Below are 10,883 nucleotides of genomic sequence, written 5' to 3'. Positions count from 1 at the left end.
TCCTCTGAACAGAAAGTACTCACAGTGTCTATGATACGTCTTCTCAGCTTTCTGCAGTTTTTGCTTATTTCTCCCTTTGAGGAAAACAATGATCGGCACTGATACGAGTAACAGTCCTGCTGCTGCTGCTGCTGAAAAACTGATGATGGGAACCAACGATACTGAGGGAGAAATTACTGTCAGAATATTTACACTTCAGGAGAACTAGTCCAGAAAAACGATGAGCTCATCTTATTACTGTAACTTTCACAGTGACGGCCAAGAGTTCCGTGTTGGAGGATCTAAAAGAGCGTGAAGACAGTTACTTCATAAACACAGCTGTAGTTTCCCTGGTGGACATAATCAGCCTCAGGGAAGGAGAAGGTGGTTGAGTGGTTAACAGCTGACTGAGTTTTGGTGATGCTGGATTCACCACTGAACTCCAGGTGGAAGGAGCCTCCTGGATACTGCGGTTGAACGGAGCAGATGATGGAGCTGTAGCTCCTGGTCACTTCAGGCCCTTCAAGCCACCAGTGAAACACTGGTGAAGCACTGAAGGAGATGTTGGGCTGCAGCAAATTCACTGGAAAAGAAGAGGAACTGGTATCAGTAGCTGTAAACTGGTACAACATTCACACAGGCCACATTGTGATTGCAGCAGCTCACCCACAGTGGCTGTTCACACATACAGCAGTTCTCTGTGGAAGCTACTGTTTGTGAGCTGATGACAGCCAGACAGATACCAGTTAAGTTGCTCTACTAAAAATAGATAATGGCCAATGTCCAAATGTTTGTTGATACATCTTCTAATGACTGAATTCAGCATCTTTAAGGTGCACCCATTACTGACACAGATGTGCAAACAGCACACAGCTTGTCTAGTGCTTGTAGAAAAGTACTGCCATTAGAATAGGACACTTTTTATGGAGCAGATAGTAAACATGAACCTTCTTGCGCCATGCCTGATGTCAGGCGTGGGTTAGAGGGGTATAAAACCACCCAGCATTGAGCTGAATTATGGTGGTGCTCCATCTAATAGTTGAGGTCGTGGGGTGGTGATCATCCAACATCCTGACCTCACTAACGCTCTTGTCACTGAATGCAATCAAATCCTCACAGCAATGCTCCTCCAAACTCCAGTAGAAAGCCTTCTTCCCTGAACAGTAGAGACAGTTACTCCAACAAAAGCAGGATAAATACTTTTTTATATATCCTTCATTTAGAAGAAACAATGAATGAGCAGGTGTCCAAATACTTTTGTCCATATAGTGTAAATCACAGAATTCTTGATTTAGCGCTAATTAGTATAATATAATATTCTCTTTAATTTTTATTGGTTCTTATAACTTCATATAGTCCATACCGGTTCTCTAAACAGAGCAGCACATGCTAAGCACAAAACTGGCCAGGTGTGAATCCGGTAGTGGCACACTTTTTTTTATGGACGTTTTTAGACAGCCAGTAGCAATCCCTGCTGCTCACATATGATTACAGAATGCTGCTACTAGTACTGCAGTCAGATGAGCTTATTATAAAGCCATTCTCTGTGCTCTTACCCACAGTGATGCTGATGGAGTTGCTCCTGTGTGATTTGTATAAGATGTTGCAGTGGTCACAGCTGTACTGGACTGCTTCCCCAGGTGAGACGAGTTTGAGGTGTTTAGGGTGAGGTTTGGGCTCTCCAGGGCGTCTGTTAAAGGAATGTGATTAGTCTCTGATCATTGACGGTGCCAAAGACTACACGCACAGTAAAGTTCCCAGTGTTAAATCAGCACTTAAGTAATCAATACAGTTCAGCTCACCCTTCTAACACTATGCAGTGTAATAGTACAGTCTAATAACAGAAGTTAATGGAAGATCTGTGTGTCTTATTGACCAGGATGCTTCTTGGTCTGCTAGCTTGCATGACATCCAGGTAATCCAAGTACATCCTGGATACATGTGGCTTTTTAATCATGCTGAATATACCAGCTACAGTGTGTGCAAACCTGGTGAAGACAGGAAACGTTTGACCTGTCATTGCCAACAAAGGTTATGTTACAAAGTTTTGAGTTGAACCTTTGTTATTGACCAAATACTTATTTTCCACCAAAATTTACAAATAAATTCTTTACACATCCTACAATGCGATTTCCTGGATTATAGTTGAAGTGTACCTATGATGAAAATTACAGGCCTCTCTCATCTTTCTTAAATAAATTATTATAAATTAATTATTAAATACAACAAATGAAAATCTAAATAAATAAGCTAAAATAAAGAATGACATTCACCTGTTAATGTTATTGTCATGGCGTGTACGGCCAGACCTGAAGGGATGAACACTCGCAGAGATTGAAATCAAAGCATGATACTTTATTAACCAAATACAAAACAAAGAGATATGAACAGCAAAGTGCAGCAACATGGGCAAAACCATGAACAGAACCAAAACACCACAAATCAGATGGCGAACAAAACAAACCCGGGACTGGGAGGAGCAGGGAGCTGAACGAGAGTGAAACGAGGGGAGAACTAAAGGGGAGATAAACACAAAGCCACAAGCCTCGCTTGGGCAGAGAGGGGAGATACAAAACTAAGGACAGAGCTGAGCTCTGTGTACAAACGAAGGTAGCTGGGGAACTAGCCGCTAGACCAGCAAGCAAGGCCGACCTAACCTGAACCTGCAGAGTACTAAAACGTAGGTCGCCTTGGAACCTGAGCAGGAAGCGAATGTAACACGCTTGCCTCTCGAAACAGACTATGATATCGTAAACACACAGGGGTAGCTGGAGAGCCAGCTGCCAGACTAGAAAGCAGGGCAGACCTAACCTGAACCTGCAGAGTACTGCCTAAAATGTAGGTCGCCTTGGAACCTGAGCAGGAAGCGAACGTACCTCGCTTGCCTCCGAGTCAGATGGAGAATCTCTCCTAAACATGGACTGCAAAACTAGAGCTGAGCTGAACACGGCCGTAACGCGTGATGAATCCCAGAGCGTCACAGAGATTCCAGTCGAGTCAATTCACGGCAAAGAACAAAGGGAACTACACTCCTTTAGTACACCCAGTCCCAGGTGAAACACATGAACAATGAATCAACACAAATAAACAGACACGATCAGGAAGTCCCTATTTGGGCCTGTGGGCAGCGGCTCGGGATCGCCCCGGGGGAGGGCACGATAACGAGGGCCTGACAGTTATAGCTTTATGGTAACAGTAGGGGGCATTGTCATCTTTCAGAAACAATATTCTGTAGACAACAGTAAACAATTATTTAATACTTAAATATACTTTTGTAATTTGTAATTACACTGATTATTCTTATGTATATGATTATTTAATATATTTTTAATTATAATAATTTTATTTTTGTACATCCAGTGAACAGTTTAAACTCACCGGGCATATCGAGAGTCTCTACACCCAACTGAATGATGCGTGGAAGAATCGCCATCTAGCAATCATTATATGTCAGTAACAGCTTCCTTGTATAAAGACTCGCTTCCCGGCACTTATCGTGACATTAAGGGTGAGATGGTAAATATTTGTTGTCGTTCCTTGTGTAACATTTCCTATATTTAATTTAACATAAAACACGACTCATATGAGGGGTTAGGTTGGGTGGTGTGAGCAGTTTAACTGAACCCTACGCCACTGTTTCCTTCAAATATTTCTTTAACTAGAAGCTGAGTGAATATTTACTGCTGGAAGGTCTAATTTACACTGGAGAGTGATATCATTTTCCTTTATGCTTTAAAAATTAAATTCTTTAGAAATTTGGATTCAGTTTTTATTACACACTGTGCTGTAATGGCTCCCGCGAGCTTAAGACTCTCCACAGGGGGCGCCATTAGCGCAGCGATGTACTTGAAGTACTTGAGCAGCTTTGGTGTAGAGATGCTCACTGAGAAGCTTTTCAGAGTATTAACACAGTACAGTGCTGTTGAAGCATTTGACTCCTGACTCCATGCTGCCACCTAGCGTCTAGTTTAATCTCCTACTATGTTTCTGTCGTTTAATACAACTACACCTTTCATACAACGCAAATGTCAATTTGATATTTTCAAAATTAAATTAATATACCACTGATATAATTCTCATTCCTATTAACCACCGAAAAAAATAATAAAATGAACTTTATTTGACTCCGTCTGCTGGTTCAGCCTGGTTCTTCTCCTCGACCGTGCTCCAGCCCGTCTAAATGAAATGAAGAGATGGTCATATATCTTCCCAAAGGGGTGTTGTCACTTTCCATTGATTCACAGAAGACAAAGAAGTTATTGAAGCGCATTGGTTACACCTAACTGTGATATGAATAAACAAAAGGGCGTTAACATACGTGCATAATTAATGAAGAGGAAGGAAGCTCAAATATGTTTTTTAGAAGCCCCTCACACCTGGAGATACCCAAACGAGTTGGTATGCAACCTCGACCTCGAGGTCACTTGAACAATAACTCACTGTGGCCAGCATAGAGAAAACAGATAAGGTCTACACTTGGGATCGGAGGAGTAGCTAGTTTGTTCCACTCCGGCTGAAGGGGAGTAACTGATTTGTGGTCTCCTTCATATGGAGCAGTAAAAGTCCACCCGAAAGTTTTGATTAAGTGCGTAAGTCTAGTAGTATGTTAGCCTGGATATAATTTACTAAGAGAATGATGATGAAATGAAATACATATGGTATATGTGAGAGATAATAATCATCTGACTATGTACTACTATGATCTCAAAACCACATTTCCTCCCTTTAAACATAAAATGTCAAACAAAGATTCTAACTGTTCAGAATTAGTTGATCTGAATTTAGATCAATGTCCACGATTCCAATTACCTCTACATGTCATAAAATCTAATACAATTGTTCATAAAGATAAGAGAGCACGAAGTATAAGTAAGAACAAGTGTAACACAAAGGTCAAAGTCCTGTCTGTTTCCCTAAAGAAAATTTTAACACACTAGACCGAAAACAGTGGAAACAACAGCAAACTTGTCGACAAGCATCTGCTTCTGGGCAACTACTCCGGGCCAGCGTTGGTTTCCATGGCATGGAAACAACCGTCTTCTGCCTAGTGGAGTTTTGCACTACATAGGAGACGTTGGGCATAACAGGGAGAGGTTACTAGCACGTCATCTGATCACCTGGATCTTCAGTTTTAGACACAAAGCTGTCTGGAACAGTCTCTCTCTTGCAATGTGAGCAGTGGATCCATGAGCCTTCCTTCGATAGGCTTTCACTACCACCCCGTCACCGACTTTCACAGAGTGTAGAGGACCCTCAGCACTCACTGGCAACACCTCTTTCACCTGTGAATGAATAGACTGAAGAGTTTTGCACAGTGCACTCATATAATCAATCATGTGATCATCGACCTGCTGTAGAGAGCATTCAACTGGCCTGTAAAGAGAAAGGTTAGGAAAACCACATAATATTTCCATTGGGCTCAGTCCTGTTTGGCGGTTTGAATTATTTGATGGTCTGGTTCAGACGTTCCCATGCACCAGCCGACTGCGGATGATAAGCGCAATGTTTTCAAATCAATTTTCAAAGCACCAGAAAGATGTTGGATCAGTTTGTTCTAAAAGTGCTTGCCATTGTCTGATGAAATTTTTACTGGAACTCCAAAGGAAGTACTCTAGTAATTACTTCCCTAAGCAAGCATTTTGCTACTGCGAGTGTGTCTTGTTTTCTACATGGAAAGCACTCTGGACATTTGCTGAACATGTCAATGATTATCAGACAATACCAGTAATTTTGGCATGGTGTTAGCTCAATGAAGTCAATCATAATGTGTTCAAATGGAAAATTTGGAGTAGGATGTGCCGATTGAGCTGTCGTGTCATTTTCCCTATGTTATGTTCATACAAATGACTCAGGATTTGCAAAACTTTTCTGCAAACGTTGAAAAACCTGGCGCCAACCAGTGTTTGTTCGCTGTTGCTACCATCGGCCCTTTTGATACATGGTCCAATCCGTGTATCAATTTCGCCAAAAAGGGAAAGCAAAAACTTGGAAGTGCCATTTTTGAAGCAGCACTTCAGATTCACACCACAATCCTGATTGTGCATCATTCTCGACACAATACATCATATTCATTTATGTAACAATTTCTTCTGCTAATTAAAGATTATTCCTGCCTGAAAGACCAGAAAACAACATTCAAACATTTTTAACCACTGAAACCACTGAAGTCCTATAATTGTTGATTAAAAGTGTGTTGAGTTGTTTTCCTCTGTTGCCCGCCAAGACACAGCATTCCACCACTAGATTACAGTGTATCCTTTTTGATGTGATTTTTTTCAACAAGTGGAATTAAGAAATAGCTACAAATATTGATCCCAAAATGTCCAGGAAAAGAAAAATTGATGCAGATGGAAGACAGTTTCAAGAGAGATGGGAAGGCGAATACATGTTTGTGCTTCAAGGAGAAAAAAACGGTATGTCTTTTGTGTTATGAGGCGGTGGCAGTTGTCAAGGAGTACAATTTACGTCTGCACTTTGATCCCAAACACGGAGCTAAGTATGCCAAAGTTAGCCTTCAAGAAAAGCAACAAATTGTACAAGAATTAAAAGGCAAACTGCGATCGCAGCAGAATATGTTCACAAGAGCTACGGCCCAAAACAACGCAGCTGTGAAAGCTGGCTTTATTGTAGCTGAAGAAATCGCTCGCGCATCTAAGTCTTTTTCAGAGGGTGCATTTTTGAAGCAGTGTATGCTGAAGGTCTGTGAGCAGCTGTGTCCCGACCAGAGAATTAGGAAACTTGCAGGAAACCTGGCAACACAGCTGGCCGCAGAGACGCGCAAGTACATCACCTTTTCATTAGCGCTTGATGAAAGCACAGACAGCACGGATACAGCGCAGCTATCCATTTTCATTAGAGGCGTGAAGTCGGACCTCTCTGTCACTGAAGAGCAGAGAAGTCCTTAAGTAAAAATGCATTGCCCTGGCAAAAATTGGTTGGATTAACCATAGACGCCGCACCTGCAATGTGTGGAGGAAAATCGGGCTTGGTTGGACTAATGAAAGAGAAAATGCAGAAGAGTCAAGTCAGATTTATTTGTATTGCGCTTTTTACAACTGCTGTCGTCACAAAGCAGCTTTACATAAATAGTGATTAATAAAAGAGAGACAAAGAAGAAATAACGAATCAAAGACCCCCAATGAGCAAGCCAACGGCGACAGTGGCAAGGAAAAACTCCCTCAGAGCTGGAGGAAGAAACCTTGGGAGGAACCAAGACTCACAAGGGGGACCCATCCTCCTCTGGCCAGAACTATTTAAACATTAATAATAAAATTTCCAAACCAGATACAACAGATAGTTAAAAATGTTTTTAACATGGTCGCTAAACAGGTAGCAGTGGTAGGCGTGTGAGCTGCTGGTCTGCTATGGGTGGTGGTGGGTCGGGGGCCTGCTGGTTGGACCGGTAGGTGGCAGCTGGTTTGACGAAGGTAGAGGGGACCTTAACGGGCAATCTTCCAGCAGGTCGGGCCGGGTGGCCATTTACTCAGAGAGGGTAAAGAGAGAGGGTTAATTCGGAGAGCAGAGAATGCTGGTCAGTATCAGATTGTGTCTGACGACTCCGGCAGGTCTGACTATTACAGCCTAATTAAAAGGAGAGAGCCAGAAGGTAACACGGACACGGGAGCACCCATCTGCTCCACCGTCAACAAACCTGAGTGATCGCGTGTAAGCTGCGAGACGACAGCTCCAGCATCTCAGTGTACTTCAATTCCCTGGGTCTAATAAATTCTTTATGTGATGTGATTTTCAGAATTTTTTTTCTCATTTTGTCTCTCATAGTTGAGGTCTACCTATGATGTCAATTACAGGCCTCTCTCATTTTTTTAAGTAGGAGAACTTGCACAATTGGTGACTGACTAAATACTTTTTTTCCCCACTGTAGGAGAACTTTGCAGTTCTAGAATTACAGATTGTAGTCCTCCTGTTTCTCTGCATACTTTATTATGTAAAGTATCCTGTACGATTAGTGTGAGTTGAAAACATGGAAAATTGGTTCAGAAACAAGTGCAACTAATAACATTCAGTGGCCAGTGAATGGTAAACGGTGCCCATTACTTCTGGGATGAGCTGGGGAAACTTTAATCTTTCAGTTGGGGATGAGGTTGGGTGATGATCATCCAATATTCTGACCGCACCAATGCCCTTGTTGATAAATGCAATCAAATCTTTACAGTGATGCTCCAAAATTTAAGATTCTGAAATCTCAAATAAAATATATTATAAATATAGATCATAACACATACAGACCTGTTTACAATGTAAATCTCTTTCAAATATCTGTCCTTATCCCTGTAAAAATTATAGCAAAAAAGTAGTAGCAGCACTTTATTATATTAAAAATATTATATTATATTTCATCTTAATGTTTCACCTCTAGATTTCAAACTGCAATTCATACTTATTTATTTCCACTTTTATTATTATTGTTATTATTAGTAGAAGGAGGAGGATTAACAATGGACTTACAATAATAAACAATAATTCACACAAACTCAAGAGAAGGAGAGAGGTGAAGAGCTAAAAAGTGGAGCTAAAATGAGATGATTAAACAGTGAAGCAGAAAAAAACCCGCTTTAAAAACTACAGAGCTGTAAATCAGAACTTCTACTCCCACTGTCTCCCACTGCTCCCTTTACCTTCACTAAATAAGTCCTGTCTGCTTCAGACCGGAAACTCAGTTCCGCTTGCTGGAGCTTCATCTCCATCTGCTGGAAGCTAATCAGTTCATAGACCTCCTGCAGAAGATCGTTCCAGAAAAATGACTTTAATCTTACGTTTATCTCAGCAGTGTTAATATTAAAATTATCTCAGCAGTGTTAATATTACATTTATCTCAGCAGTGTTAATATTACATTTATCTCAGTAGTGTTAATATTACATTTATCTCAGCAGTGTTAATATTACATTTATCTCAGCAGTGTTAATATTAAAATTATCTCAGCAGTGTTAATATTACATTTATCTCAGCAGTGTTAATATTAAATATATCTCAGTAGTGTTAATATTAAATATATCTCAGCAGTGTTAATATTAAATATATCTCAGCAATATTAATATTAAATTTATCTCAGTAGTGTTAATATTATTTTTTTTCTCAGCAGTGTTAATATTACATTTATCTCAGCAGTGTTAATATTAAATATATCTCAGCAGTATTAATATTAAATATATCTCAGCAGTGCTTTGTCAGGTCCACAGGCTTCAAGGTCCAGGACTTTTATATTATATACACATCTCACTATCTCGCCTGACACCCTGACTCCCAACCAGCCTCAGGTGGCTTTCAGGTTTAGCTCATGTTAGTTTGTCTCGTTTGTTTGGTTTATTCATTCTTTCTTGTTATTGCTGCATTCTTGTTTCCCCTGTTTGGTTTAATAAAGTCTTGCATCGCACCGCGAATGTTCACTCGTCATTGTCCTAACCAGTCCTGACCCAGCAGTGTTAATAATCTTACATTAATCTCAGCAGTGTTAATAATCTTACATTAATCTCAGCAGTGTTGATTTTACATTAATCTCAGCAGTTCAAATAATAAATTTATCTCAATAGTGCTAATCCTAAATTTATGATTATGATTAGCACTATTGAGATACGTTTATTATTTGAACTGATGAGAAATTTACTATTAACACTGCTGAGAAATTTAGGATTAGCACTGCTGAGATCAATTTAATATTAACACTGCTGAGATACCTTTAGGATTATGATTAGCACTATTGAGATACATATATTATTTGATCTGCTGAGAGAAATGTAGGATTAGCACTGCTGAGAAATTGATCTCAGCAGTGTTAATAATAAATTTGTCTCAGCAGTATTATTACATTTCTCAGTAAGTGCTAATCATGCATTTATCTCAGCAGTGTTAATGTTAAATTTCTCAATAGTGCTAAATATTAAATTATCTCAGCAGTGTTCATATTAAATTTATCCCAGCAGTGCTAATCATAAGTTGATCTCAGTAGTGTTAATATTAAATTCATCTGAGCAGTGATCATAACTTTCTCAGCAGTGCTAATCTTATATTTATCTCAGCAGTGTTGATCAGAAATTTACCTCAGCAGTGCTAATCCTAAATTTATCTGAAATTTCTCAGCCATGTTAATATTAATTTAATTATTAATTTTCTCAGCAATGCTAATCATAATTTTATCTCAATTGTGTTAATAAAAATAAATTCATCTCAGCAGTGCCAATCAGAAATTTATCTCAGCAGTGTTAATATTAAATTCATCTGAGCAGTGATCATAAATTTACCTCAGCAGTGCTAATCATAAGTTTACCTTAGCAGTGCTAATCATAAATTAATCTCAGCAGTGTTAATATTAAATTTATCTGAGCAGTGATCATAACTTTCTCAGCAGTGCTAATCATAAATTTATCACAGCAATGTTAATATTAAATGCATCTCACCATCTTAAATGTACCTTAGCGGTATTAATCTTACATTTATTTAAGCAGTGTTAATATTAAATTCACCTCAGCAGTGCTAATCAGAAATTCACCTCAGCAGAGCTAATCTTAATTTTATCTCAGCAATGTTAATATGACATTTATTTAAGCAGTGTTAATATTAAATTAATCTCAGCAGTGCTAATCTTAAATTTACCCCTTTTCCACCCTCCACTCAGCAGTGTTAATCTTAAATTTACCTCAGCAGGATTAATCTTAAATTTATCTCAGCAATGTTAATGTTCAATTTACCTCAGCAGTGTTAATCTTACATTTACCTCAGCAGTGTTAATAATAAAATGATCTCTGCAGTGCTAATCTTACATTTACCTCAGCAGTGCTAATCTTAAATTTATCTCAGCAGGGCTAATCTTAAATTGATCTCAGCAGTGCTAATCATACATTTACCACAGCAGTGTTAAAATTAAATGCATCTCAGCAGTGCTAATCAT

At 39.3% G+C, this 10,883-nt stretch overlaps 1 pseudogene; it reads right to left on the bottom strand.

The window, feature by feature from the left end:
• Positions 1 to 281: 281 nt before the first annotated feature.
• LOC140542389 (uncharacterized) overlaps positions 282 to 10,883 on the bottom strand; it is a 203,604-nt pseudogene continuing 193,002 nt past the window's right edge.

The sequence above is a fragment of the Salminus brasiliensis genome, chromosome 20 (genome assembly GCF_030463535.1).
Source record: "Salminus brasiliensis chromosome 20, fSalBra1.hap2, whole genome shotgun sequence".
Lineage (NCBI taxonomy): Eukaryota > Metazoa > Chordata > Actinopteri > Characiformes > Bryconidae > Salminus > Salminus brasiliensis.
Note: the sequence above shows the minus strand (reverse complement) of the source record. Positions and strands in the feature narration are given on the sequence as shown.